General features: G+C 36.7%; 1 protein-coding gene across 2 annotated transcripts in view; it reads left to right on the top strand.

Moving 5' to 3' along the window:
• Window positions 1-14,137, top strand: part of LOC128890781 (protein pinocchio) — a 76,516-nt gene that overhangs the window by 37,651 nt on the left and 24,728 nt on the right. The window contains exon 1 of one of the 2 annotated variants that reach the window (XM_054149625.1): window positions 11,233-11,462. The exons of the other annotated variant lie outside the window; for it this stretch is intronic. The gene's annotated coding sequence lies outside the window, so the exon portion shown is untranslated. Of the gene's footprint in view, window positions 1-11,232; window positions 11,463-14,137 lie in introns of those variants that run through there. 2 annotated transcript variants of the gene reach the window in all.

Raw genomic sequence — 14,137 nt, forward strand, 5'->3', positions numbered from 1 at the left:
ATACTTTTCAATTTTAAGCTTCAAGTACAGTCTCATTACAAATAATCGTGATTCTTATTCTTCTCTGTTTTAAGCTACTAGTGCAGACTTATTTTAAATAATTACGAATTTTGCATATGCATCACTTTAAGCTTCCACTAAAATTTCAAATAAACACCTAGTATTCCAAAAAAATGATCGCTCTAATTTGGTTCTGAAATAAAAAAATAATGCAAGAACAGGCAGTTTCTGCAAGGGAAATTCTGTGGTCAGCAGCAGCGTCCTTCTCCGAGTTCCATTGCAATTTAACAATAAGATGCAGAAGTATACATATTTATGTCTCTGGAAACTGTACGAGTGGACCTTCGAATGAACGGGGCTATCCCTTGAAATTAATGATTACCAATCGCACTGCAAGGTATTCTGTTGCATTTTAATCGGTTTCCTTGGCGCTGAATACGGACAAATCGATCTTGTGCCGTTCTTCGATAGCGTTTCCGTCGTAAAAGCGGAAGTGAGGTCAGATCACTTGGAAATTCCAATTCTGAAAAAGAATGCTCTTGCGCAGATAAGATTGGCTCGTGTTCGTAGCTAGAGAGCATTTACTCAATCTTGTGACATTTTTGACGTGGTTAAAGATTTAAAGCGTGTATTTATGCAATAAAAATCTAGTCTGAATCGACCTTAACGCCGATCGCACACGGTGCAACCGATTTGAAATTAGTGTTGCAAACCGTTCGCGATCTTTGTTTTACCTAGATCCACGGTCAAATGCAACTAGTTTCAGAGTGGTTTGAAACTGATTGCGCACGCGTGCGATCGGCCTATAGGTCGATTCAGACTATACGACACGGACCGTCACGTTCCGGCAACGACACGTACCGGCACCGACACGACAAAACATTCAAACACGCGTTTTAATGGAACGATTCACACTTAACAAACACCGATCTGAACGGTTCCGTCAACGGAAATAGCGTGAATAGTTCCATTAAAACGCGTGTTTGAATGTTTTGTCGTGTCGGTGCCGGTACGTGTCGGTTACGGGAACGTGACGGTCCGTGTCGTATAGTCTGAATCGACCTTTAGAAGGAACACTGGTATCACAGCTCCAACCTCCAACCGATTCGCGATCGTCTTTGAGAGGTCTGACTTGATCGATTAAACGTCACCGTCAGACGATTCGACTTCTTACGACTGGCTCGAACTGGTTCTACTTAAAGACGTACACTACGTACACCGATATCGACAGCGACAGACCACGCTCGTCGCTCGGTCATTTTGTCTCGCGTAGAACACATGCGACGCGACTTTCGCGATCGACAATTGTTTGCGATACCGTTTAGCAAAGTTAACGATCGTTGATAGCACCTTTTGCTCCGCAACACGAGACCGCGAGAATGTTCGTCGCAGCGATCGAACCGTAATACCGCATCCATTCGCGTTTACGACACGGTCGTACGACAGAAACGATACCGTGACTTTTATTTATGTCCAGGATCCGACCGGATAATAGCCGTCGCCGCTGCAACTCGCTTTCAATGTAACGCCAAGACGCTAAAAACGATGCTCGAGATCCATAGATCAATCGTACGTCGAACGATTTCCCTGTTCTCAGCTGTGATTGTCGACAAGGCTGGCCGTTATTCGAATAAAATTGTCGGATAAACCTACAATCGAACGAGATATTCGAACAAATTTTTCATCCAAATGAAATATCGAATAAACTTTTTCCGAATTTCACTCGAATTAATCCTTATTCGAATGTATTACAATATTCGATACATTTTCACTCGAATGAAATATCGAATCAACTCCGATTCGAATAACGTTCGAATTGAAATGATGAATATTAGATACAGTCTTTCGAGAGCAACGAACAATAATTTACTCTGAATAAATCGATGGATAATAGTGGGACAGCCTCTTTTCAAGGCGTTGTATAGAAAACGAACGATTTATGTAATTAAGCGGGCTGATATGAAAGCCGAAAGCCTTTAGCATTGGCCGTCCCCGTTCAATAGATAAATCTTGCACGAAACATGTAAACTATGTGTAATCTTCGCGTCAGAAGTCACGAGACTATCGCCATCCACGTGATGTTATCGTATGCTAATACCAATTGTGAATAATTACATCACGTTATCTCACTATCACGAGCACGAAATTTATTTGCTCCTCATTGTGTGAATAACGAGCACGCGATGACTGCGTAGGAGTGGTGCATTTCGTTGTACAGGTTGCGAACAAAATTAACGGTCACCACTTTTAGGGGTTGTTGCACACATCTGGAGCGGTGAACATTTGCAAAAGAAACCGTCCGTAAAATCCGTTGTGTAAGACTTCTTGGATACAAGGATCGCGGAAGAAATAGTCAAAATTTGTAATTCAAGCACACACCGAATTACTTCTATTATTATTTTTAATATATCTCTATACAAGCTGTCAACAAACTTCGTTTTTCTTTTTTTTCAACTGTTCGGCTGTCGTTCGTTTCACAGACCTGTGTCAAAAAGCTCGCAGGAAAGTTCGATCCCTTTTGCACAGAATGCCCAAACTCGGCTCTTTCCTCGCGCATTATGACCTCGAAATTTAAGGTGAAAGTTTTTCTTAATTTAAAAAAATTAATTCTACTCGATGAGAAGGTAAAAAGCTTCAAAGGAGACGTACCGTTTTCGCGTGAAAAATCGTTAACGTTTTCACAAATTCTCGATAGCGCGGAGCAACTATGTTTAGAACTCGCTCGTTTGGATTCTGTGTCGTCGAGACGCTCGTCTCATCTATTCATGAACTCCACTATTCGTGGAACGGTTTAAGTCTGCGAGTCAACTGATCCGGAACACAAATCGAATTTATTTCTGCAAAACGCTTTGATTATTCTGACTCTTTTAATAGGCTACCAGCAGGCGGTTACTACCGGTTATATTAATAGAAGGCGTAAAAGGAGAGGATACACATAGATTTTACTTAAGAGACTTAATACAAATGTATCGTAAATGTAAACGTTTCATTGATGAAATAAATGATACAAATCGGTTATTTTCTTTTCTTAAATAAGTAGATATTTTTTTAATCCTTTATCTTTATTATCTATTGCTATGTAAATTAACATACGAATAGAAACTAAAATGAAAGATATTAAAATTAACAATATAGCAAAAACTTAAATGAAAATATCACGTGTAGATACAATACACGTGAATGATCTATCATCGCATAAATTAACGTACGAAAAGGAACGAAAATTAAAGAAATTAAGTAAGATGTCACACATCGGACTCGTGTCGTTGTTCTTCTAGTAAAGTACAGTTAAAGTCCATCAACAGTTGACCTCAAACAAAATTCCACTCGTAAAATGTATGCGTGCTTACGTAAGCATTTTGCGAATCTCCATCGTCATTGGCAAATTAAACCTGAATACACAAGGAAAACTCAAAGTTGATGTTCCTTGTTTTTACCGAAATCTGGAGTTATTCTCGGTCGCGGTACGTAATCAAAAAACTTTTTTAAACCCCAACGATTGTATTACGATACGATACATTCACTGTTTCACACGACGGAGAAAGCAAGCGTAAAGGAAACTTGGAAAGTTGGCAAAACTTCACTTTAAATAATGAATAAAAATGAAAAATTACCAAAAGAATTCGATAAAGACTGATGATAAATCGTTCCTCGGGAAAGTCTTTCGACTTTGAACGTTTCAATCGATTATGAATCATTCTTCTCCCTGTTATTACAATACATAGAGGAGTATCACTTCCTAGGTAAGAAGCGTCGGACACGTGAACTGGGATGCCCATGATTTTCGCATCGATCCATGTCAGTCGTGCGATCTGTGATCTTCCTTATAACTTATGACGCGTGCGACTCGCAACCTGCGTGTCAAATAATTCACAATAAACACTCGACTGACGTCAATGGCGGAAACACTTCGAAAATTTCAAGTCTCGACGATCCCTTGTTTCGATGAAAGAAGGGATAATGTTTAAACAATTGCTCGTCACCTAACGATTACGAAAATGTAGAAATTCTTATCTGTTTTACCGACACTGAGATCATAAAGAAAGAAGGATACTATTCAGGTTCGAAAATTCCATTATTCTTGGTGTCGCAATCGATGATGTTAATATTAGGCATAGAAATTTGTATGTGCAATGAATTCTGCATGAAATTCAAGTAAAAATATTTACTCGTTATTTCGTTATTTTAAATTGCCATTTTTCTGAATTCCCAACCTTCATTCTATTGCAATGAATCTGATGTATAAATAAATTAAAGTAAATTAAACGCATGTAGCGAGAAGAAGGAATGCGTCGTTGCCGAATGTTGAACAAAAATAGCTTGGAAATAACCAAATTTCCTTTGCGACTGTTTATTAACGTCACAGAAAACAAATTACACTGATATCTGCGCTCTAATATAAACGTACAAAACTATAACCACGAAAAATCAAATAAGCGACGGTGGCCACAGTTTTGTAAACCTTCGAAGCTCTCGACCGCGAACGCTGTACATACGCGCAGCATTTCCCAGTTATGAATCAGTCGCACGTGGCCGTGGGTGGGCATGATTGGAGAAACAAGCGCACGTGTAGCAGCAATTTGCAACGTATTATACATTTCGGTGGCTGCACAGCTAGAAGGTCGCAAGCCAGGGTAAATCGAGCGCACGTGAAATCAAACGAACTTTAACACGTGTCTCTACGCATCCAAATCGAGACGACTAGAGACTGGAGATGAAATTCTGAACAAAGGTTCCTCGATCGCCGTAGCGACACAATAACGTTTCGCTTCTATGACAATCGCTTTCACGCCCACGCGTACAATCGACTCTGATTTTCTCAGAGTACGCTATCGCTATCGTTTATGTGCCATTCGGTTCCAAGTACGGTTTCATTGATTTTTCATTCTTCAGGGAATAATCGTTCAACTGTCTCGCGAATCTTGCAACCGTTCTCTCGGAACTGTAATGATTTGTTTTCGATGTCAGACATATCAAATAAATTGAATTAATTCGTTACCTACCGGCCCGTTCAGAAACAGTCTGCAATTTAAACAAATCAATTTTCCACGTAAGCATACGTCGATCTAGGCTGACATCACTACTGGCGTTACTACTAACTATAAGATACAAGCAACGGTATACATATATTATGGGTTGTAAATTAGATTTAAATTATAAAGTGGTCGTACTTCCAAAGATTATTGGAAAAGAGTAAGTGTTTTGATGGCCCATTTTTTTTCATATATTATAAAATAAACATAAATGATATAGAGAGATATAGAGATCAAATAAAACTGGTGATCAATAACATGGATGAAAAACGTTACATTAAGTTTATCCTAACCCGTGGCTGATAACCTTTCAGAAAATTAAACAAATATTAGCGTTTACATAATAACGTTCAGTATGATGAGAAATAAGTTCAATATTTCCTTCAACAGAAATCCTCACATTCACGATTAATTATAAATAATTATAATACACGAGAGGACTAGGTATGTTGCTTTAAGAAAGAAAAAATTTCCAAAAATTGTCAAATTTTTTCTTGAATATTATTCAAGTACTCACCTATCCGAATGATATTCAAATCCGTTTAATCTCCGATTTAAACGACATTTTTTTGCGCGTTTATCTTAGAAAATTGATTAAAAGTAAACGTACGTACAATCTTGACGAACAAATCCAGCAGATAAGTGGAATGAAATTATCGAAACAGGTTCGAGTACAATGACGTACGATCTATCCCACCCAAGTTTTCATCGATTAATTAAATATAATTGTTCGAGAAGTGGTTATCTCGCGCCACTGCTAGGTTACTGGCTTATGCAAATTCCGTGAATTACGAAAACGTTAATCCGGAAACGAGTGAAGCAGAATGGCATCGCATCTAACGGCAGATATCGATGGATAGGTGCGTAGACGCAATTATAGTCGGAGAGCCAATCGCGATTTTACTTATTTACGTGATTCTCGAATTAAAATAATCCTTTGTTTTATTTTTCATGAATGTATAATAACTGGCTACGTTACTGTACCAAAAATCAGTCGTTTCAAAATGGCGTAACTTTATTTATTTATTTTTTATTTTTAATTCAAAATACACCCACGCGTCGTTGTTCTTACAACTTGTCTTCGTGATCGTCAGTTATCATGCTCTCGTAACAAAGGGTTATATCCAATTCAAGATGACGTAAAGAAAATTGTCACTGACTCTTACAGTTAGACTATAGGTATTACTCTCAAATGCCGAGACCAACGCCGACGTAGGCGAAGACTAATCGGCAATTCCGCAAACATCAACGGTGATATCTCGTTCATCTTCCGTCTGTTTTTAGTTCTGCCTCACCGATCGGGAGAATGTACCTATTTCGCACGGATTGAAACGGGGTCATAGTCGATTCTGTAAATTGGAATACGAGTTTCGACGAGAATTCTGAAATTATTTTTCCGCAAATATTAAAATTACCGTCGTTCAAAGTCCATTGAACGATATGGATAACGTTTTCTCGTCGTAGTCGTGATTACAAAAAGTAAATTGATATTTATTTACACGTTTATACATAAAGTAAACGAGCATCGTTTACTACAAATTAATGAAAAACGTTTCATTTGTATCTCACTTTGCATTAATCGACGATGACGCATTTAGTAAAAGTATCGTCGAGAATATTATTGTATGAAAAACATTGTTCAAACAAACGTTTTTTTATACTAGGTAAAATACATTCAAGGACGCACTTTCCTCGTTTCATAGTAGTCACATATAGTCAATTTTTTCATAAACTTAATTTCGTCTACTTTGGAACATATTTTTTGTAATATTTCGTCTAATATATCTGTGATACTTTACGATACTTGAACTAATAAACATTGCTGTACAAATTGACAGAAAAGTGTTTGCGATTACTTTGTAGCGATTCTAGCCTCCTCGTTCGTTTTATGAAAATAGATACAAGTGAACAACGATTCGCAAATTTTCGCGAATATCGAGGAAGAAGAGGCTCATTCATCTCGTATTTTTAGAGTTTCACCTGTGCTCGGGAAAATATGTTTTATATAGGTGGAAACAAGATCAACTAGCTGTAAATTGGATTCTAAACTTGGACGTGAATCTATAAATCGACATGCATGAATACCGAAGTATCTATCGTCGCGTCGTAACATTTCAGAAATAGTGAAGCAGTTTTTTTTTTTTTTTTCTCGCGTGTTAGCGTTTCATGTCTCTATTGTACGTTAATTCATTCGGTTGGAATACGAACGAGTACAAGTCGACAACATCAATGGTGCACAGAATTATGCTTATGTCATGTAAAGGAAAAAAGTAATTATATCTAATTAATTATTAACATAGTAATGGTTAAATATATTGTACATATGAAATGGATTAACAACTGTTCAGTAAAAGTTTCGATGTTTATTAAAATTGTTATAGGGAATTATTGAATTTTATATTTTGTTTCATTTATTGGTAGATATTACTTTACTATTCTTATTTCTTGTGATTGTATTCCATGAAAACGACGAGCAAATTCTTTTAATTCTTGTACCTCCGTTAGGATTCGAACTCGACAACGCAACCTGTATCCTCACTTACCCATAGACGCCTTCTTAAAATTGTTGTATCTATATTGGGTTGTCCGAAAAGTCCATGCCGATTTTTAATAGGCGGTACAGGTCTGAATATGTCGGAATGGCTGAAAACAAATAAAATGTGTACATTCCTTAACAGGTGGAAAGGTCGTGGAACAAAATGGTACATATATATTACAATAAATATACATCAAAATTCATCTTAAAAATTATCTTTGAATTTTTCTTAAAAATAGGCATGAAGTTTCCGGACAACCCAATATCATGATTTTCCTTTGAAAGAAAAATTTGTCTTTCTTTTTTATGTAATACAACATTGTAAATTTAATACTAATTTTTGCATTTGTGCAAAAACGACAACATTACATAGTATACATAACAAATCACGTAAATGCATAATACGTACATCGAGCTCTTCTGCATGAAATTTCTTCTCGCTTTACAAGTGTAAGCGTAAAATACGATAAAGAACGCGTTTCATTCCTTTGTTCTTCACTCTGCGAAATCGTCGCTGATTGAGAACACTTACCAACTCCGCTGGGATTGCCCGTTGTTTGGTTCAGTGCCTATCATGGATATGTCACCGATTGCGACTCGACTCAACCCGAAGCAATTGACGTTTGTTAAGCCTGCACACCTCCCGATTTCTACGTTGTTATACAGCGCGAGGCAGTTAAGATGGTCCACCAGAAATATTAGGTATAGAAATGAATTCCGTGCCTTACTCATTATTGAATATAATAAATCTAGTTTCAATAGAAATACTTACTTCTCATTTTCTTACATTATAATACCAATTTTCCAAGTCCTCGATTCAATTTCTATGAATTCATCTTTATAACGAATCTGTCATATAGGTAGATAATCAAAGTCTCAACTTGATGGCTATTTGAATATATCTGTTTTCATAGTTCATTAATCGTCAAATTTTTCTTAACGTTGTTGTTTGTTTAAAATACGATTGTAAATGATTGAATACAAAAGCACTGAATTTATTTCTACATCTAATAACTCGTGGTAATAGGGATACTTTCGGTTGTACGAAGAAATGCCTCAGATCTTGCTTAGTTTTAAGGAGAACATAATCTAATATCGGTAGCATCTTCTCTACATTTCTACGATAAAATTACCATATTTTCGTGACAGAATTCGGTATAGAAATGTATTTTTACAATTAAAGGATTAGAGGTATTTACGAGGACGAAAAAAGGCACTTGACTAATGTTCTTCTATGCTCGATTGATATATTTTATGAGCAGTGTGTTTTGATTCGGAAGATATACGTTCGAAGATATAAATCACAAAGTATGAAAACTAAATAAATAATAACGATAGTCGGCCTTAAATGTCTCGGCCTGTATTTATCATCGAGGAACGTATGAGATTTCCATTATATCCGATTGCTTCGAGGTAACGCGTCATTCTGCGAAGGATGTGAGAACTATTCGTAAACGGGTGGTCTGCTTTAGAAACGTATAAATAAAGCGAATGCGTATTCTTAGATATTTCAGTTAAACGGCTTGTATATCATCAGGTACTCAACGGAGTCACTAAACTCGGATTAAAATTATCCCTCAATCGCGGTAGGACTTCCCGGATCTCGACTGACCCCACTGCCTTTCTACACAATTTATACTTTATTTTTGCTGTCTTCGATTAGTAACTTTTACTAGATTTCTGCTTTGTTTTATCGGGATTGGTAATCAATATTTGCGATCTTTTCCTTCCTAAAGCAGTGGGTCAAAGTGTTTTAATTTATCAGACTTTTTTCCTTGGTTTATCTACAATACGTATGAATTTTTGTAATTGAGAAACATAGAAACTTTCTATTTTATAAATTGTTGTTTGTAGACTCGTAAAAAAAAAAAAATTTTTTTTTATGAAATTTAACCTGCCCACTTTCGAACGTACATACTACCATAAAATGAAATAGTAACGATTTTTTGTACCCAACAAGACAGAACCCCCAAAATTGTTAAAAAGGAACCGTCGCTCGAGTCGCGTGAAGAAATTCGTGAAGAATTAGTAGAGAAATACTTCGACAGAAATGAAAAACATACACTATCTTTTTTATGTAAATTTTCAAGAGTACTTGTCGCTTTTGACGGTTAGATGCAAAGGTGGGCTACAATATAAACAATTCTAATAATAAGTACGAATTTATCTTCCTTTATCTAATTCTTAAATTTATCGACGCATTATTAATTTTTATAAGTGGCATTAAAATTGTTTTGCATCATACATATTACAAGAACTCGTCGAAAGATCTAAAGACTAAATTTAAAAAGTTGATGAATTTAATCTTCGAATTATCGATAAACCTCAGACGAATAGATTAAATCTTAGCGTACGATTCGATCATGTTACAACAACGACAACATTGTGTATCAATGTTACAGAATTTCAAATTTTTTTAAATTGTCACAATGTAAAGTTTGACTTAATTTTTCACTGATTAAAACCTACGTAATAAATTTTGATTTTGCATCAAGGAGATGGAAAATTCAACGCTCTTTCTAATGATGTATTGATTTTTAAGTTTGCGCTGTAATTTGGTGGTTTTATGGCCGTTTAAAGAGTGTCAAGTCGAAAACGCAAAAAAAATATTAAAAGTAAAAATTCTCGAGAATAAGGCGACACAAAAAAAATGTCTAAGAGAAATTTTTTGTTGGAAATTTGTTGTAGAATTGACACCCTGTGTATGTCCGAACTTATACGTAGACACCCTGTATATATATGTCCCAAAAATATTGTAACACCTTGAAAGGGGTGGTTCGGAAGGTGATTTGGAACTACTTTTTCCTTAGCGAAAATGTTGTCCGAAGCTTCGTTAGGGAGATATTAACAGAAAACGTCGACCAATCAGAGCGCGAGTATGCCGGTGAGCGCTCGCGGTAGCGTACGAGAGCGGCCACTTGCGCGTAGCCTACGCTACCAGCGGTCCCTCCAACGGTATACGCGCGCTCTGATTGGTCGAGGTTTTCTGTGAATATCTCCTCAACGAAGCCTCGGATAATATTTTCACTAAGGAAAAAGTTGTTTCAAATCACCTCCCGAACCACCCCTTTCAAGGTGTTACAATATTTTTGGGACACTCTGTATAGTACACTATTTCATGAGCCTCCGTTGACAATATTGTCAATATAAAGGTGTTCGAAAAATGTTGTAACCCCTTGAAACGGGTGGTTCGGGAGGTGATTTGGAACTACTTTTTCCTTAGCGAAAATGTTGTCCGAAGCTTCGTTAGGGAGATATTAACAGAAAACGTCGACCAATCAGAGCGCGAGTATGCCGGTGTAGCGCTCGCGGTAGCGTACGAGAGCGGCCACTTGCGCGTAGCCTACGCTACCAGCGGCCCCTCCAACGGTATACGTGCGCACTGATTGGTCGAGGTTTTCTGTGAATATCTCCTCAACGAAGCCTCGGACAATATTTTCACTAAGGAAAAAGTTGTTTCAAATCACCTCCCGAACCACCCCTTTCAAGGTGTTACAACATGTTTGGGACACCCTGTATATATATGCGTGCGCACACGTAATTTCAGTCAGCTGCGCAGATAGCATTTTCTGCTTCTGCGCTCGTCTCCCCCCACCCTCGGTTAGTGCAACTACACCGCCGCGCAGCCCAACCCATACCGTGGTTATAAAAGGGCCGAGCGCTGCTATGGTTGGCTTCAGTCTGTAGTCGAACTCGAGACGTTGTAGTGAATTGTTCTACGTTTTGTTCGTATCGATACATTCGAAACGAAAATCGTTAATCATTTCTCTCGTCTGAGGTTCCGACGAATTCGTACTACTCGACGATTTGATCAAAGTTCGGAAACCAGTGAAAGACAGTGCGCCTCTGTTGTGCCCCTACTGCCGTCCAGTTTTCGAGGATTACTAGGAAATGTAAGTTGCAAATATTGTTCTTTCTCCCATTCGCGCGTGTTCCAAACATAGCATCGCAGTGAATCCAGATTTCTTGGATACGAGTAAATGAGAGATATCGAAATCGAAATGTTTCTCGTTTCCGACGCCTTCGATGATGTGGATCTTTACAGTGGCGTAACCAGCAGTTCTGTGATTCGCGTATTAGCATTTATGGTGATGTTCTCGTGGAGGGAAAGTAATCGATTGCTCTAAATCTAGTGCAATGTTAGAATAAAAATGAAATGGTATTTTTCAGACCTAAAGAAAGTCAACGGAACTTGTAAAATCGTATATTTAGATTGCATTACAATTTATCTTATAAAATATCAAACGTGATATAATTACGGGACTCTTCCGCATTCGGTAATTTATTTTAGAACTTCCGTTTACTGTTTAGAAAAGTACTAGGAAAACTTGTGCAGTTCAAGAAAAATAATTTGAATTTGACCGATAGTATGTTTGTACTAATTCGGGGGCCCACATGTTTGGGACGCGTTTGCACACCCTGTTTACGCCACTGAACGTCTTGTAGCGTTCGTCTTCGCTCTCTTTGTATTGGACCATCGCTCGCGCATGCTTTCACCATGCCTTCCAACTTCCAAATCGAGAAATCACAACAGTTGAAAGGGTTTTCTTTCGTTTCGAACGTATTCGCGATGTTTCTCCGCGATGAAAGCTAGAAAGTCTCAGTCTCGAGCGTGTAACAGGGTAGCTTTTTACATTTACTCTGACAGCAATAACGACACATGCATAGAGAACGAAGAAGCGAACGTAGCGTGGGAATCAATACTCTCGACGTCGCGCCGAGTCGTCTGACTAACTTCAGATTGGTAACTTGGTCCTGACACTCCTGACGCCCAACGGTCGTGCATCGACCGAGGGTTTGACCTAGGCTGCTTGTTGATTCTTATACAAACAATCAATACTGACTATGTATACTTTGCGTATACATTAATAATAATTTAATTATATTAATACCGAAATCTACATTGTCATTTTACAGTACTTTTATAATATTTTATAAAGTTCGTTCGTTTACATCTTCTAAACGGAAATTTGGCAAACTTTATATTTAATAATTTATTTATAAAATAATAATAATTGAATTATATTAATACCTCTACACTGTTACTTTACAGTACTTTTATAATATTTTATAAAGTTCGTTTACTTCTTCTAAACGGAAATTTGGCAAACTTTATATTTAATAATTTATTTATAAAATAATAATAATTGAATTATATTAATATCTCTACACTGTTACTTTACAGTATTTTTATAATATTTTATAAAGTTCGTTTACATCTTCTAAATGGAATTAGAATCCAAAATTAAAATGATAAACGAAATAATTATTTAAAACTTCGTTCGCATTTCTCCAGAAGTAGGACTCGGAATCCATTCTGGTCTTAATCTCTGGCGTCGGTATGACGTGTAATTCAAGAAGTTAAAGAATTCTCCAGAAAAACAATTCAGAATCGCACGTTCCCTAGTCGACAATGAAATACTTCATCACCGCTGAAGGTTTTCTAAAGTTTCACGAAGACGTCGATGTGTAACGAACGAGGTCATACCTCGACGATGATTATTACGTTTCTGTAAGGATTCAGGAACCCGTTACGCCAGTTGTACGACGGGGAATTCCACGGGCGGAATTTTAATTTCTCAATCGTTATTAACGCTTCGGTGCATTCCGCGCCGCCGTTTCGCTCATGCGTGTCGCCTGCGAACTACAGGGATGTTCGATACCGAATTGCTTTTTTCACGAAATTTTTATCATCTTGAAACAATCATCAGATTTTCCTAGTCGAGTATCGATCGTCAAGCGTGGGTCTTAATTTTTGTTTTATTTTTTTCTGAATTTCGTTTGGATAAAATTATTTGTCAATTTTACTGTAACAATTAGTACTTTTATTAGAGGTTTACAATTGTTCTCATTGAACACTGTTGAAGAATTGGAAAACGTTCATGAAATTATTTATTCCTTATTAAGCATCGTACCAAAGATTTGTTAATTGTTATTTCCAACGGAACGATTATTTAAAGGGAAAACGGTAATTTAGGTAGTTATATACTTGAATTCATTAGCTAAAATCGTGTAAAGAACGGAGCCTATAAATCTATTATAAGGTTAGACGTATGTAGATCTCTTTAACCTAAAAATTAGGTAATATATGTTAGACATATTTTAGATGTTAGAAAAATAATTTTTTGAATCAATTTTGTAAAACTCGTTTATTTTTAGTGAGTCGACTCAAGTCATATCGATTTCCTAATTTCTACTGGAATTGAATATTCGAGCATTTCGGATTGAACGAAACTCGAGGTGGATTGACCTCGTATGTAGCGGTAATTTATTTTCTGCGTTTCATAAATATTTCCCGATGATAAAGACACAGGGAATGCGGCACAGCAGGCAATTTACGATTTCGAACTTGTTTGATCAGTCCCAAGATTGATTTTTATTTTATTTTATTTTATTTTATTTTATTTTACTTTATTTTACTTTATTTTACTTTATTTTATTAACTTCCCGATTTATTGTTATTGTATTTGCCCCTAAAATGAAAAATCGATTTTTTAGCAGATCTCCATGTTTCAAGGTCATTTGTTTTGTTTTGTTTTGTTTTGTTTTGTTTTGTTTTGTTTTGTTT

Source organism: Hylaeus anthracinus, unplaced genomic scaffold, assembly GCF_026225885.1.
Source record: "Hylaeus anthracinus isolate JK02 unplaced genomic scaffold, UHH_iyHylAnth1.0_haploid 12001, whole genome shotgun sequence".
Lineage (NCBI taxonomy): Eukaryota > Metazoa > Arthropoda > Insecta > Hymenoptera > Colletidae > Hylaeus > Hylaeus anthracinus.